The sequence below is a fragment of the Somniosus microcephalus genome, chromosome 26, assembly GCF_052327205.1.
Source record: "Somniosus microcephalus isolate GS21.2 chromosome 26, FLI_Smic_1.0, whole genome shotgun sequence".
NCBI classification, from domain to species: Eukaryota; Metazoa; Chordata; class Chondrichthyes; order Squaliformes; family Somniosidae; genus Somniosus; species Somniosus microcephalus.
In genome coordinates this window covers 54,160,795-54,176,158 of record NC_141012.1, presented here as the reverse complement: position 1 = coordinate 54,176,158, position 15,364 = coordinate 54,160,795, and the positions used below count along the sequence as shown (strand labels likewise).

General features: G+C 44.6%; 1 protein-coding gene across 1 annotated transcript in view; it reads left to right on the top strand.

Moving 5' to 3' along the window:
* LOC147100462 (isobutyryl-CoA dehydrogenase, mitochondrial-like) overlaps positions 1–15,364 on the top strand; it is a 126,446-nt gene that overhangs the window by 99,971 nt on the left and 11,111 nt on the right. The window contains exon 12 of the transcript XR_015073736.1: positions 1,609–1,741. The gene's annotated coding sequence lies outside the window, so the exon portion shown is untranslated. The remainder of the gene's footprint in view (positions 1–1,608; positions 1,742–15,364) is intronic.

The following is a 15,364-nucleotide window of genomic DNA, read 5'->3' as shown; positions in this document are numbered from 1 at the left end:
ATGTCTATTTTTGTGTCATATTGTCTGGGCATGGTGTGGACAGTCTCCCCTTAAAAAAACTTGATTTCCAAAACGTTGGCCCAGACACCAGGACCTCTCCCTATCCCACCCTGCAGAAACAGTCCAACCATAGACAAATCCTCAGTGTTTCACTGTTGCTGTTGCCACACAGTGAGCGTCCTGACGTTATACTGCGTCCTGACAGCCTGTGTGAATCCCGGCAACCTTGGGGAAGCCTTGGCAAGAAACTCTGTTAGCTGCAGCCAGCAAATTGTTGGGACCACAACTATCATTAAACTATTGTATAACCATGCTGAGATTCTGACACACAAGCTCATTTTGTTTGGGAACTAGTTGAGTTACCTGCAGTAGTGGCCTCTGGGAGGCACGAGCTTTGATTGACAGTCCTGGCCGTTTCAACCAGCTGTGGATGTCATGAGGTGAAAACGAGTCCAGAAGTTCCAGTCTGATCAGGACATGAAAAAGTTGTCCATCCGTTATTTTTAACATATGCCTAAGTTTTGGTGTCCATACATAAGAAAAGACATACTTGCTCTCGAGGCAGTACAAAGAAGGTTCACTCGGTTAATCCCGGGGATGAGGGGGTGGACATATGATGAGAGGTTGAGCAGATTGGGACTCTACTCATTGGAGTTCAGAAGAATGAGAGGCGATCTTATTGAAACATATAAGATTGTGAAGGGGCTGGATCGGGTGGATGTGGTGAGGATGTTCCCAATGATGGGTGAAACTAGAACTAGGGGGCATAATCTTAGAATAAGGGGCTGCTCTTTCAAAACTGAGATGAGGAGAAACTTCACTCAGAGGGTGGTAGGTCTGTGGAATTGGCTGCCCCGGAGAGCTGTGGAAGCTACATCATTAAATAAATTTAAAACAGAAATAGACAGTTTCCTAGAAGTAAAGGGAATTAGGGGTTACGGGGAGCGGGCAGGAAATCAGACATGAGTCTAGGTTCGGATCGGTCATGGCCCTGTGGGTGGCGGAGCGGGCCCAGGGGCCGTGTAGCCTGGTCCTGCTCCTACTTCTTGTGTTCTAATTCTGTGTTAGATTTCAGGAGATGGTTCTATTCACAGGGATTAGTGGCGACCTCGGGAACAGGCTGCCAGCTAGGAGTCCTTAACGAGTAAATTGGGCCTGTTCCTGGCTGGGGTGGAGATCACCTCTTACAGAAGGTAAGTACTGCAGGAAATACAGGGATAGAGTGATCTCCTGGACGAGTTTCAATCGCCTAGATGGGTCGGAGTGGAATTTCCCAGATTTTTTATCCCAAATTGGCCATTGGGTTTTTTATCTGGTTTTTCGCCTCTCCCGGGAGATCATATGGGTTCGGGTGGGATGGAGAGTGAAAGTAGATTTGAGGTTAGGATCAGATCAGCCATGATCTTATTGAATGGCGGAGCAGGCTCGAGGGGCCGATTGGCCTACTCCTGCTCCTATTTCTTATGTTCTTAAAATGGATTAGCACATTAAAGAGATCACATGACCCAGTTAACCCTTCTTAATTGGGCATTGAGGCTTAAACCAAGAAAGGGTGTTTGTCTTTGTGATATTTACGATATAAAGGTCCATCCTTTGTCCCTTCCTCAGACAGTTAAGCAAGTCCGTTGGGCTTCAGATCTTGAGTTCAGCCAGGAACAGAGCAATGATGTGTCCCCTTCTCACGGCAAGCAGAGGTGAATAGGCAGAGAGTGTGAGGCAAAGCCAGTGCAAACTGAACAAAGTGAGTACACTCAATTCAAGCCAGCAAGGCACAGCATAAAATAAAATAGTGATATCTGAAATTGTAAGTTTATCAAAGGTTCTGTATTTAATCAACCAAAGTAAAACTTGTAGAGTATCGCAGGATTTAATCCCCTGCCTCCAAGCAGTATGAGAGACTTGGACTGTAGCACAACAGTGTCGAGTAACTCGTGAGTAAAGTTAGCCGAGCCAGGACGAGAAGAAAATGATTGGAACGAAGTTGGAAGGCAGTGATACAGCTGGCAACTCAGAGGTGGAGAAACCAGGAGGAAATCAAACAACTAGCACTGCAAATATCTAACGCTGTTAACATGTCAGAAATATTGATCTGCAAATCTAACTTTACTAAGCCTCAGAGTAGTCTTAGACTCTGTTACTTGTGCTGTAATTGAGTTATACTTAAAGTGCATTTCTGCTGGTTACAATTTAAATATATGCAGGGATAGTGTAGTGGTTGTTACTGGACTAGTAATCCAGAGGTCTGAACAAATAATCCAGAGAACACGAGCTCAAATCCTACCCATGGCAGTTTGAGAATTTGAATTCAATTTTTTTTAAAAGCTGGTAAAAGTGACCATGAAGCTGTCAGATTGTCAGAAAGTCCAACTGGTTCACTAATGTCCTTTAGGGAAGGAAAGCTTCAGTCCTTATCCGGTCTGGCCTATATGTGATTCCAGTCCCACGCCAATGTGGTTGATTCTTATCTCTGAAGTGACCGAGCAAGATCCTCATTTGTACCACGGCCCACTACGCCCTTGCCAAAGCAATTAAGGATGGGCAATAAATGCCAGCCTTGCCAAGGACGCCCACAATCTGAGAATGAGTAAAGAAATGAAATGCTTTGTTGAACTTTAATAACCTTAACCTAAATGCAAAAACAAATGCCAGTTGGTTTAATGTAATACTGACTGTAAATTAAGTCTAATGTGTACTGCTGTAATAGCACTGTTCTGTACGAACATAGGAACAGGAGTAGGTCATTCAGCCCCTCGAGCCTGTTCCACCATTCAATTAGGTTGTGGCTGATCTGTATCTTAAATCCATCTACCTATCTTGATTCCATATCCCTTAATAACAAAAATCTATCCATCTCAATTTTGAAATTTTCAATTAACCCCCAGCCTCAGCAGCTTTTTGGGAGGGAGAGTTCCAGTTTCCACCACCCTGTGTGTGAAGATGTGCTTCCTGATATCATTCCTGAACGGAAGCAATTAAAACGGTGTTCAACAGACTGCAGGAAAAATATATTCCGCTAAAAGGAAAGAACAAACTGAACAATAATGAGACTCCATGGATGAATAAAGCCATAAGGGAACAATTGAGGGTAAGGAAAGAGGCATACATGAAGTATATAGACAGCAGCATGATAAAGGAGAATACGAAAAGATTAGGAGAGAAGGCAAAAAAACAATTAGGGAGGCAAAGAGGAACTATGAAATTAAGTTATCAAGGAACATAATAGGAACAAAATAGTAAAATATTTTATAGGCACATCAATAAAAAAGGAAGGTTGGGATGGGAATAGGGCCATTAAGGGATAAACAGGATAATACCACAACAATAGAGAGATGGCAGAAATATTAAATCATTATTTTGCTTCAGTATTTACCAGGGAGATAGAACAGATGGACATGGCATTGGACGATAAGATTAGTAATGAGACAAGTGCATTTAAATTTTTTTTTTTAAAAGGATATATTAAATAAACTAATCTAATCAAACTCAATTTACACATTTTAAAAGAATCTAGGGAAGAGATAGCAGAGGCATTACTACGCATATTTAATAATTTGTTAGAAAAAGGTGTATTGCCAGAGGACTGGCGGATAGCTAATGTAATACCGATATTTAAGAAGGGGGATAGAACATGTCCAGGGAATTATAGACCAGTCAGCTTAACATTGGTGGTAGGAAAAATAATGGAATCCCTACTAAAGGAGAAAATAGGAGAACATCTAGAAACCAAAAATATAATAATGAATAGTCAACATGGATTTCAAAAGGGAAAGTCTTGCTTGACCAACATTATTGAATTTTCTGAAGAGGTAACAGAGAGAGTAGACAATGGTAATACAGTAGATGTAATTTATCTAGATTTTCAAAAGGCCTTCGATAAGGTACCCCATAATAGACTGATGAACAAGGTCAGAGAATGCGGAGTCAGGGGACAAGTAGCAGAATGGATCGCTGACTGGCTTCAGGACAGAAAGCAGAGAGTAGGGGTAAAGGGTAGCTATTCACAGTGGCAGAAGGTGGGTAGTGGTGTTCCACAAGGATCAGTGCTGGGACCACTGCTGTTCACAATTTATATTAACGATTTAGACTTTGGAATCAAAAACACAATTTCTAAATTTGCGGATGACACCAAATTGGGGGGGATAGTCAATACTGAGGAGGACTGCAACAAATTACAGGAGGACATTAATAAACTTACAGAATGGGCATATAATTGGCACATGAAGTTCAACACAGATAAATGTGAGGTATTACATTTTGGTAGGAAAAATGGGGAGGTCACATCATTGGGAGGGTGCAAGTCTAGGTGGGGTAGAGGAACAAAGGGATCTCCGAGTACAAATACACAAATCACTAAAAGCTGCAATACAGGTTAGCAAGGCCATAAAAAAGCAAATCAAGCACTAGGGTTTATTTCTAGAGGGATAGAATTGAAAAGTAGGGAAGTTATGCTAAACCTGTATCAAACCTTGGTTAGACCACACTTAGAGCACTGCGTGCAGTTCTGGTCACCAAATTATAAAAAGGTTATAGAGGCACTGGAGAGGGTGCAGAGAAGATTTACAAGGATGATTCCAGAAATGCGAGGTATCAGGAAAGGATGAACAGGCTTCATCTCTTTTCTCTGGAAAAAGGAAGGCTGAGGGGTGACCTAATAGAGATCTTTAAAATTATGAAAGGTTTTGATAGAGTGGATACAGAGAGAATGTTTCCACTTGTGGGGAAGAGCATAACTAGAGGCCATCAATATAAGACAGTCACCAAGAAATCCAATAGGGAATTCAGAAGAAACTTCTTTACCCAAAGAGCGGTGAGAATGTGGAACTCGCTCCCACAGGGAGTGGTTGAAGCGAATAGTACAGATGCATTTAAGGGGAGGCTGGACAAGCATATGAGGGAGAAGGGAATAGAGGGTTACGCTGATAGTTAGATGAGGAAAGATGGGAGGAGGCTCGAGTGGAGCATAAACGCCGGCATGGACTGGTTGGGCCGAATGGCCTGTTTCTGTGCCGTGTATCCGATGTAGCTGTAATTTTAACGTTCTGCCCCCTTGTTCTGGACACTCCCACCAGAGGAATTTTCTCTCTCTCTAGCTACCCTATCAAATCCTTTAGTCATCTTAAACACCTCCATTAGATCAACAACAACTTGCATTTATACAGCGCCTTTAATACAGTAAAACATCACCGGAGCGACTATCACACAATCTCCGACACCGAGCCACATGAGATATTGGGACAGGTGCCCAAAAACCTGGACAAAGAGAGAGGTTTTAAGGAGCAGTTTAAAGCAGGAAAGAGAGGCGGAGAGTTTTAGGGAGGGAATTCCAGAGCTTAGTGCCTAGGCAGCTGAAGGCACGGCCGCCAGTGGTGCAGCGATGAAAATTGGGGATGCACAAGGATTGAAGCAACGCAGAGATCTTGGAAGGTTGTAGGGCTGGAGGAGGTTACAGAGATGGGGAGGGGTGAGGACATGGAGACCATTCGGCCCAACCAGAACACAAGAACATAAGAAATAGGAGCAGAAGTAGGCCCCTTGAGCCTGCTTCGCCATTCAATAAGATTGTGACAGATCTTCTACCTCAACTTCACCTTCCTACACTATCGCCATATCCCTTGGCTCCCTTGTATCTAAAAAATCTCTCGATCTCTGTCTTGAATATCCTCAACGACTGAGCATCCACAGCCCTCTGGGGTTAAAAAATCTGAAGATTCACCACCCTCTGAGTGAAGAAATTTCTCCTCATCTCCGTCCTAATTGGCTGACCCCTTATTCTGAGACTGTGACCCCCTAGTTGTAGACACCCCAGCCAGGGGGAACATCTTCCCAGCATCTACCCTGTCAAGCCCCTTAAGAATTTTAACTGTTTCAATGAGATCACCTCTCATTCTTCTAAACTCTAGGGAATATAGGCCTAGTCTTATCAATTTCAAATTGCCCATCTCTGCCCTTGCCTCAGCTCATCAGCTGCTGAAACCCTCATCCTTGCCTTTGTTACCTCTAGACTTCACTATTCCAATGCCTCCCATGTTCTACCCTACGTAAACCTGAGCTCATCCAAACTCTGCTGTCCCTGTCCTAACTCGCACCAAGTCCCTGTGCTCGCTGACCTACATTGCCTCAATTTTAAAATTCTCATCTGTTTTTTCAAATCCCTCAATGGCCTCGCCCCTCCCTATCTCTGTAATCTCCTCCAGCCCCACAACCCCCGAGATATCTGTGCTCCTCTAGTTCTGCCCTCTTGAGCATCCCTGATTATAATTGCTCAGCCATTGGTGGCTGTGCCTTCTGTTGCCTAGGCCGTAAGCTCTGGAATTCCCTCCCTAAACCTCTCCGCGCCTTTAACCACGCTTTTGGTCATCTGCCCTAATTTCTCCTTATGTGGCTCGGTGTCAAATTTTTTGCCTTATAATACTCCTGTGCAGTGCCTTGGGATGTTTTACTACGTTAAAGGCGCTATATAAATGCAAGTTGTTATTTCTCCTCATAGGACAGTTCCCCCATCCCAGTAATCAGTCTCGTGAACCTTCGTTGCACTCCCTCTAAGGCAAGTATATCCTTGCTTAGGTAAGCGGCAAAGCGATTTGAAAATAAAGATGATAATTTTAATATCGTAGTGTTTCCTGACCGGGAGCAAATGTAGACTGGGAGCCAATGTAGATCAGCGAGCACGGGGCGATGGGTGAACGGGACTTGGAGCAAGTTAGGACACAGGCAGCAGAGTTTTGGATGAGCTCAAAATTTACGGAGGGTGTTAGGTGGAAGGCCAACCAGGAGCGCATTGGAATAGTCAAGTCTAGAGGTAACAAAGGCATGGATGGGGGTTTCAGTAGCACCTCTTAATCTTCTAAACGCAAGAAAATATAAGCCTAACCTATGTAACCTGGCCTCTTAATTTAATCCTTTTAGCCCCGGTATCATTCTGGTGAATCAGCACTGTACCCCCTGCAAGGCCAACATATCCTTCCTAAATTGCGGTGCCCAGAACTGAACGCAGTACTCCAGATATAGGCTAACCAGAGCTTTAGACAACTGTAGCATTAACTTCCACCCCTTTGCATTCCAGTCCCCTTTGATAAAGACTAATATTCCATTAGCCTTTTTGATTATTTTTTGGACCTGTCCACTAGCCTTTAGTGATTTCTGTACTTGGACCCCTCAATCGTCCTGCTCCTCCTCCACAGTTCCTAACTTCTCACCATTTAGAAAATACACTGATCTATCTTAGTTCCTAAGCAGATGATAGAAACATAGAAGATAGGATCAGGAGTAGGCCATTCGGCCCCTCGAGCCTGCTCCGCCATTCAATGCGATCATGGCTGATCATCCAAGTTCAGTACCCGGTCCCTGCTTTCTCCCCACACCCCTTGATCCCTTTAGCCTTAAGAAATATATCCAACTCCTTCTTGAATATATTTAAGATGAATTGGGCAGCACGGTGGCATAGTGGTTAGCACTGTTGCCTCACAGCGCCAGAGACCCGGGTTCAAATCCGGCCTCGGGTGACTGTCTGTGTGGAGTTTGCACATTCTCCCCGTGTTTGCGTGGGTTTCCTCCGGGTGCTCCGGTTTCCTCCCACAGTCCAAAGATGTGCAGGTGAGGTTGATTGACTATGATAAATTGACCCTTAGTGTTAGGGGGATTAAATACGTGGGGTTACGGGGATAGGGTGGGATATGTGTTGATGTAGGGGTTACGGGGTTCGGGTGGGATATGTGTCGGTGCAGGCTCGATGGGCCGAAATGGCCTCTATCTGCACTGTGGGGTTTCTGTGATTTCTGTGAATTGGCCTCTACCGCCTTCTGTGGTAGAGAATTCCACAGGTTCACCACTCTCTGGGTGAAGAAATTCCTCCTTATTTCTGTCCTAAAAGGCCTACCCCTTATCCTTAGACTGTGACCCCTGGTTCTGGATTCCCCGACCATCGGGAACATCCTCCCTGCATCTAGTCTGTCCAGTCCTGCCAGAATTTTATGTTTCAATGAGATCCCCTCTCATTCTTCTAAACTCCAGCGAGTACAGGCCCAATCGACCCAATCTCTCCTCATACGTCATTCCTGCCATCCCAGGTATCAGCCTGGTGAATCTTCGCTGAACTCCTTCCATGGCAAGAACATCCTTCCTCAGGTAAGGCGACCAAAACTGCACACAATACTCAAGATGTGGTCTCACCAAGGCCCTGTACAACTGCAGCAAGACATCCTTGTTCCTGTACTCAAACCCTCTCGCTATGAAGGCCAACATACCATTTACCTTCTTAACCGCCTGCTGCACCTGCATGCTTACCTTCAGCGACTGGTGCACAAGGACACCCAGGTCTCGTTGCACTTCCCCTTCTCCCAATCTATTGCCATTCAGATAATAATCTGCCTTCCTGTTTTTGACACCAAAGTGGATAACCTCACATTTATCCACGTTATATTGCATCTGCCATGCTTCTGCCCAATCACCCAACCTGTCCAAATCATCCTGGAGTTTCTCGGCATCCTCCTCATAGCACACACGTCCACCCAGCTTTGTGTCATCTGCAAATTTGGAGATATTACATCTAGTTCCCTTGTCTAGATCATTAATATATATTGTGAATAGCTGGGGTCCAAGGACCGATCCCTGCGGTACCCCACTAGTCACTGCCTGCCACTCGGAAAAAGACCCGTTTATTCCAACTCTTTGCTTTCTATCTGCCAACCAGTTCTCTATCCAAGTCAATACCTTGCCCCCAATCCCATGTGCCTTAACTTTACACGCTAATCTCTTATGTAGGACCTTATCGAAAGCCTTCTGAAAGTCCAAATACACCACATCCACTGGTTCTCCCTTATCTATTTTACTAGTTACTTCCTCAAAAAAATGATCTCTCACTTCCCCATGTTGAACTCCATCTGCCACAGTTTTTCCCACTTACTTAATCCATCAATGTCCCTTTGCAATTTTCTGTTCCACCTACACTATTTACTATGCCCTAACTTGGTGTCGTCAGCAAGCTTGGATATACAGCCTACCATTCCTTCATCTAAGTTATTGATAAAATTGAGATTATTAGTTGTGTTAGTTATATCCCAGCTGCAACATCTGTCTGTCTTTGTCTTAGATAATTGCAAGGCAGAACTAGGTCACTCTGCTGGGATTGTATTGTGCTTCAGTGTTAATTGGTTTGGGTGTAACACTATTACTCTGGACTGGGGCTGTAAGACAGTTTAGAGCAAGCTGCATTATTATCTTAAATCTTATCCATATATGGTAGAAATCTGATCTAGTCTGTCTGTACACGAGAGAAGAAAAGGCAACGATTGGTTCAATACCTCTGATATCAGAAGTTGCAGGAACAGATCTTGTATGCACAGGATGCATTCTGTCATCTATACTTGTTATCTTACACTATTCTGTAAGAAGAGTTCTTTCCTTGTTTCCTGAGCCAGTATTCAGTTCTGTTGATGGTGACGACATCCTTCAGGTGTCCTTGTGCCGAGTTGGTTTCAGAGTCTCTGTATCTGTAATTCTGGTGCTAGAGCACTGTCCTATTTTTGTTCAAACAGTGCAAGCTTGGTTTTGGTCGATATACACACCATTCTTGGAGATCTGTATAGATCCATGATCTTATTGATGCACATGGTCTGTGTATCTGTTGTTGTCCCACAAAGTAGCTCTTTTATCAGGGTAGCTAAACTTGATGCATAACCTTCAGGGACTAGCATGGAATTGGATTCATAGAATCATACAGCACAGAAGGAGACCATTTGGCCCATTGTGTCCATGCTGGCTTTTTGAAGAGCTATCCAATTCATCCCACTCCCCTGCCTTTTCTCTGTAGCCCTGCAAATTTCTCCTTTTTCAAGTATATATCCAATTCTCTTTTGAAAGTTACTACTGAATCTGCTTCCACCACCCTTTCATGCAGTGCATTCCAGATAATAACTCGCTGCATTAAAAAAAATTCTCATCTCCCGCCCCCCACCCCCAAAAGCTTTTTTTCCAATTACCTTAAATCTGTGTCCTCTGGTTACCGACCCTCCTGTCAGTGGAAACAGTTTCTCCATATCAAAACCCCTCATAATTTTAAATACCTCTATTAAATCTTCCTTTAACCTTCTCTGCTCTAAAGAGAACAATCCCACCTTCTCTTGTCTCTCCACATAACTGAAGTCCCTCATCCCTGGTACCATTCTGGTAAATCTCTCCAAGGGTTCTGGAGGCACTCTAAGAAGCAGCAATAACAACTTCCATTTATTCAGCACCTTTAATGTAGGCGTCATCTGTTGCTCAGTACAGGTAGACTATCCTTTATCCGAAAACCTCGGGACCAGCTGTGTTTTGGTTTTCGGAAAATTTTGGATTTCGGAAGGTATTTTATAAGACTGGGAAATTTGTCGGGGGTGGGGGTTGGCGGGGGGTCGGGTCGGCGGGGGGGGGTGGGGGTCAGGGGCGGGGGTCGGGGTCGGCGGGGGGGCGGGGGTCGGGGTCGTGCGCACGACTTACGCTGAACGAAAACACTTTCGGTTTTCAGAGGATTTCGGTTTTCGGAAGTGCGGAAAAAGGGTAGTCTACCTGTAGTAGCACTCTCACTTCTGAGTGAGAAGGTCATGGGATCCAGCCCCAAAGTGGAAGATGATTTGGCACTTTGCAGCCTTCCGGACTCAATATCGAGTTCAATAATTTCAGATCATAACCTCGGCCTCTATTACTTTTTTCCTTTTAATTTTTTCCACCCCTTTGTTTTGGGTCCTCCTTTCCCCCCCACCTCCTTTCCTTTTGTTTCCCTCTCTCACCTGGCAGCTGTCCTTATCCTGCCAGTACACTTCACACCTAATCTCAGCTGCCTTTTGTCTCCACGAGCCCATTACCATCTCATCTGGCTTCTTATACCTTTTATTGTCTCCTTTTCTTCTTTTGTTCGATCGCAGCTTTGCCTTCGATCTTTTTATTTTCTTTCCAGTTTTGAAGAAGGGTTTCAACCCGAAACGTCAACTCAAATTTCTCTCCACGGATGTTGCCTGACCTGCTGAGTTTTTCCAGCATTCTCTGTTGTTATTTTGGATTTCCAGCATCTGCAGTATTTTGCTATCGTACTGAGGGAGTGCTGCTCTGTTGGAGCTGCTGTCTTTCAGCTGAGACGTTGAACCGAATTCCGTGTGCTCTCGGGGGCGTGTAAAGGATCCCATGGCACTATTTGACAAAGAGCGGGGTAGTTCTCCTGACCAATATTTATCCCTCAACCTACACCAACAAAAAACAGATAATCTGGTTATTTATCTCATTGCTATTGTGGGACCTTGCTGTGCACAGATTGGCTGCTGCATTTCCCTACATTGCTTCAAAAGTACTTTGACTAAATCACTTTAGGACATCCTGAAGTCATGAAAGACGCTATATAAATGCAAGTTCATTAATTCATAGAAAAACGTCCCACTTCACTTTACAGAAGTGTAATCAGACAGAAATGGACGCCGAGCCAAAGAAAGACATATTAGGTGGGGTGACCTAAATGTTGGTTAAAGGGGTGGGCTTAAAGGAGAAGGAGAGATTTAGGATGGGAATTCCAGTGTTTGTGGCCAAGTCAGCTGAAAGAGCAAAGGGAGTGGGGGCGCACAAAATGCCAAAGTCAGAAGAATAGAACGTTTGGCTGGGGCGGGGGTGGAAGGGGAGTTGTTGGGCTGTAGGAAGTTATAGAGATAGAGCTTAATGGATTTAAACACAAGGATGAATTTTGAAATATAAGGCATTTGGGGACTTTTGAGCCAATGTAGGCCAGCAAGGAAAGGGTGATGGGTGAGCGGGACCTGGTGTGAGATTTTTGGATGAGCTGATGTTTACAGAGGGTGAAGGAGGGGGAGGCTGGTAAGGAGAGCATCGGAACAGTCGAGTCTAGAGATGACAAAAGCACAGAAGAGGGTTTCAGTGGCAAATGGGCTGATGCAGGCTATGATGAAGAGGTGACAGTAAGCAGTCTTTGTGATGGAGAGGATATGGGGGTCAGAAGCTCAGCTCAGGCTTGAATATGACAGCAAAAGTTTGAGAAGTCTGTTCAGCCTAACACAGTGGTTGGGGAGAGGGATGGAATTGGTGGCGAGGATGATGAATTTGTGGAATGGGCTGAAAACAATAGCTTCACTCTTCCTAATATTCACTGGAGAAAATTGCAGCTCATCCATTACTTGACATTGAACAAGCAGCCTGACAGCAAAGAGGTAGTGGAGAGGTCAAAAACAGTGGTAGTGAGTTAGAGCTGGGTGTCGTCGGTATACATGAGGAAGCTAGCCTGATGTCTGCACATGATGTTGTCAAAGGTCAGCATGTGGATGAGGAAGAGAAGGGGATTGAGGTTAGATTCTTGGGGAGTCCAGAGGTAACAGTGTGGGACGGTAAGAGTGGAACCAAGTGAGGGCAGTCCTACTGAGCTGGACAATGGATGAGAGGTTTTGGAGGAAGATGGTGTTGTGAACTGTGTCAAAGGCTGCAGACAGGTGGGAGAGGACGAGGAGGGAGAGTGCACCACAGTCAGTCACAGAGGATGTAATTTTAGATTTTGACCAGGGCCATTTCAGTGATGTGACAGGGATGAATAGATTCTAACTTGGAGTTGCGGGAAAAATGGGTGTGGATCTGGGAGTTTGACAACACGTTGAAGAACTTTGGAGAAAAAAGGGAGGTTGGAAATGGGGCGGTAGTTTGGAAGGGCACAGGGGTTGAGGGTGCGCTTTTTTGAGGGAGTGATGACAGCGGTTTCAAAAGAGAAAGTATGAGAAGAGGGAAAGTTGCTTCGTATTTCAAACTTTAAACAAGGCTTCCTGTTCTGCTCTGTTGCTTTTGAAGACTGATGTAGGATCTTACGGGGACATGATGGGTCCCATGTCTACAATTAATTAGCAAATAGAGTTTGCTGTTTGTTTATCTGGGATGTGTTACCAAAATCTTATGTAGATCTCAGAAACAAAGATAGACACTTGTGAAAGCTTGGAATGCTGGGACACGCTCATAAAAAATAAAAAAGGACAAGAAGTTAGAAAAGATCCTAAAACTTAACAGATGAGCTATCCTGAACTCCTTCTAAAGTTGTCAGCCAGATACTCCCCAACACCAATGTAGGATGTCAAATCAGCCCAGCTAATGCCGGCATCACAGAACTGATTGTTTGGCTGTCAGTTAACACACGTGGTTTTGACTGCATTGTTGGAGGTGGATTCAATGGAGAGTAACTGGCTGAAGTATCTGCCAATGTGAAGGCAATGGTGGTGCAGAGCAGTCAAATCCTTGAGTGAAAATTTTTCTCTCTTCATTCCCTTCCCCTTCATTAAGGAGAGATTTGTTTCAGCAGCATCGACTGACCTGTTTTCAATTGTAGCTTGGGGTTCTCAAAGGATGAGGAACATTGTTGACATTTGGTAGAATCATAGAATGGTTACCGCACGGAAGAAGGCCATTCGGCCCGTTGAGCCTGTGCCGGCTCTCTTCCCTGTAGCCCTACAAATTTCTTTCCTTCGAGTACTTATCCAACTCCATTTTGAAAGCCATGATTGAGTTTGCCTCCACCACCCTTTCAAGGCATTGCATTCCAGATCCCAACCACTCGCTGAGTAAAAAAGTTTTTCCTCATGTCGCCTTTGGTTCTTCTGCCAATCACCTTAAATCTGTGTCCTCAGGTTCCTGACCCTTCTGCCAATGGGAACAGTTTCTCTCTATGTCAAGACCCCTCATGATTTTGAACACCTCTATCAAATCTCCTCTCAGTCTTCTCTGCTCAAAGGAGAACAACCCAGCTGCTCCAGTATATCCACGTAATTGAAGTCCCTCATCGCTGGAATCATTCATAGGGTCATAATGTCACAGAAGGAGGCCATTCGGCCCATCGAGTCCATGCCAGCTCTCCGTACAGCAATCCAGTCAGTCCCATTCCCCCGCTCTATCCCCGTAACCCTGCAAGTTTATTTCCCTCAAGTGCCTATCCAGTCTCCCCTTGAAAACATTGAGTGTCTCCGCTTCCACCACTTCCATCGTCAGCGAGTTCCAGGTCATCACCACTGCGTAAAAAAGATTTTTCTCGCATTCCCCCCCCCCACCCCCCCCGTATCTCTTGCCCAAAACCTTAAATCTGTGTCCCCTAGTCCTTGTACCATCAACTAGTGGGAACAGCCTTTCCCCATCTAGCCTATCCAAACCCGTCATAATCTTGTCCACCTCTATCAAATCACCCCTCAACCTCCTTTGCTCTAATGAAAACAAATCCAGCTTCTCCAACCTGTCGGTGTAGAGACCGGGTGCTAGGGTTTGGATGATCAGCCATGATCTCGTTGAATGGCGGAGCAGGCTCGAAGGGCCAAATGGCCTACTCCTGCTCCTATCTTCTATGTTTCTATGTCCTTGTAGCTAAGATCTCCCATCCCCAGAACCATTCTGGTAAATCTCCTCTACACCCTCTTAAGTGCCTTCACATCCTTGCTAAAGTGTGGTGACTAGAACTGGATGCAATACTCCAGTTGTGGCCTAACCAGCGCTTTATAAAGGTTCAGCATAATTTCTCTACTTTTGTACTCAATACCTCTATTTATGAAGCCCAAGATCCCATATGCTTTGCTAACCACTCTCAATATGTCCCGCCACCTTCAGGGGCCTATGCACATTAACTCCCAGGTCCCTCTGTCCCTGCACACTCTTTAAAACTGTGCCATTAAGTGTATATTGCCTCTACCTGTTCCTTCTGCCAAAATGCATCACCTCACACTTCTCTGTATTAAATTCCATCTGCCACTTGTTTGCCCATTCTGCTAGCCTTTCTAGGTCCTGTTGCAGTCGATTGGTATCATCCTCACTGTTTGCCACACCCTCAAGTTTGGTGTCATCGGCAAATTTAGAAATTCTACTCTGTATTACAATATCCAGGTCATTTATATATATATCAAAAAAAGCAGTGGCCCCAGCACTGACCCTTGGGGAACACCACTGTCTACCATCCTCCAGTCTGAAAAACAGCCATTTACCACAACTTGCTGTTTTCTATCCTTAAGCCAATTCCTTATCCAAGCTGCCAGTGACCCACCTATTCCATGAGCCTCAATTTTGTTAACCAGCCTTCTACGTGGTACTTTGTCAAACACCTTCCTAAAATCCATATAGACAACATTCATTGCATTCCCTTCATCAATCCTTTGTTACTTCATCAAAAAATTCAATTAGATTAGTCAAACAAGATCTGCCTTTTACAAATCCGTGTTGGCTCTCCTTAATTAGCTTAAACCTCTCCAAGTGCCCATTAATTTTTTCCTTGATTATTGATTCTAAAACTTTACCCACCACTGATGTTAAACTGACCAGCTGTAGTTACTAGGATTGTCCTTACACCCTTTCTTGAACAATGGTGTCACATTTGCCACTT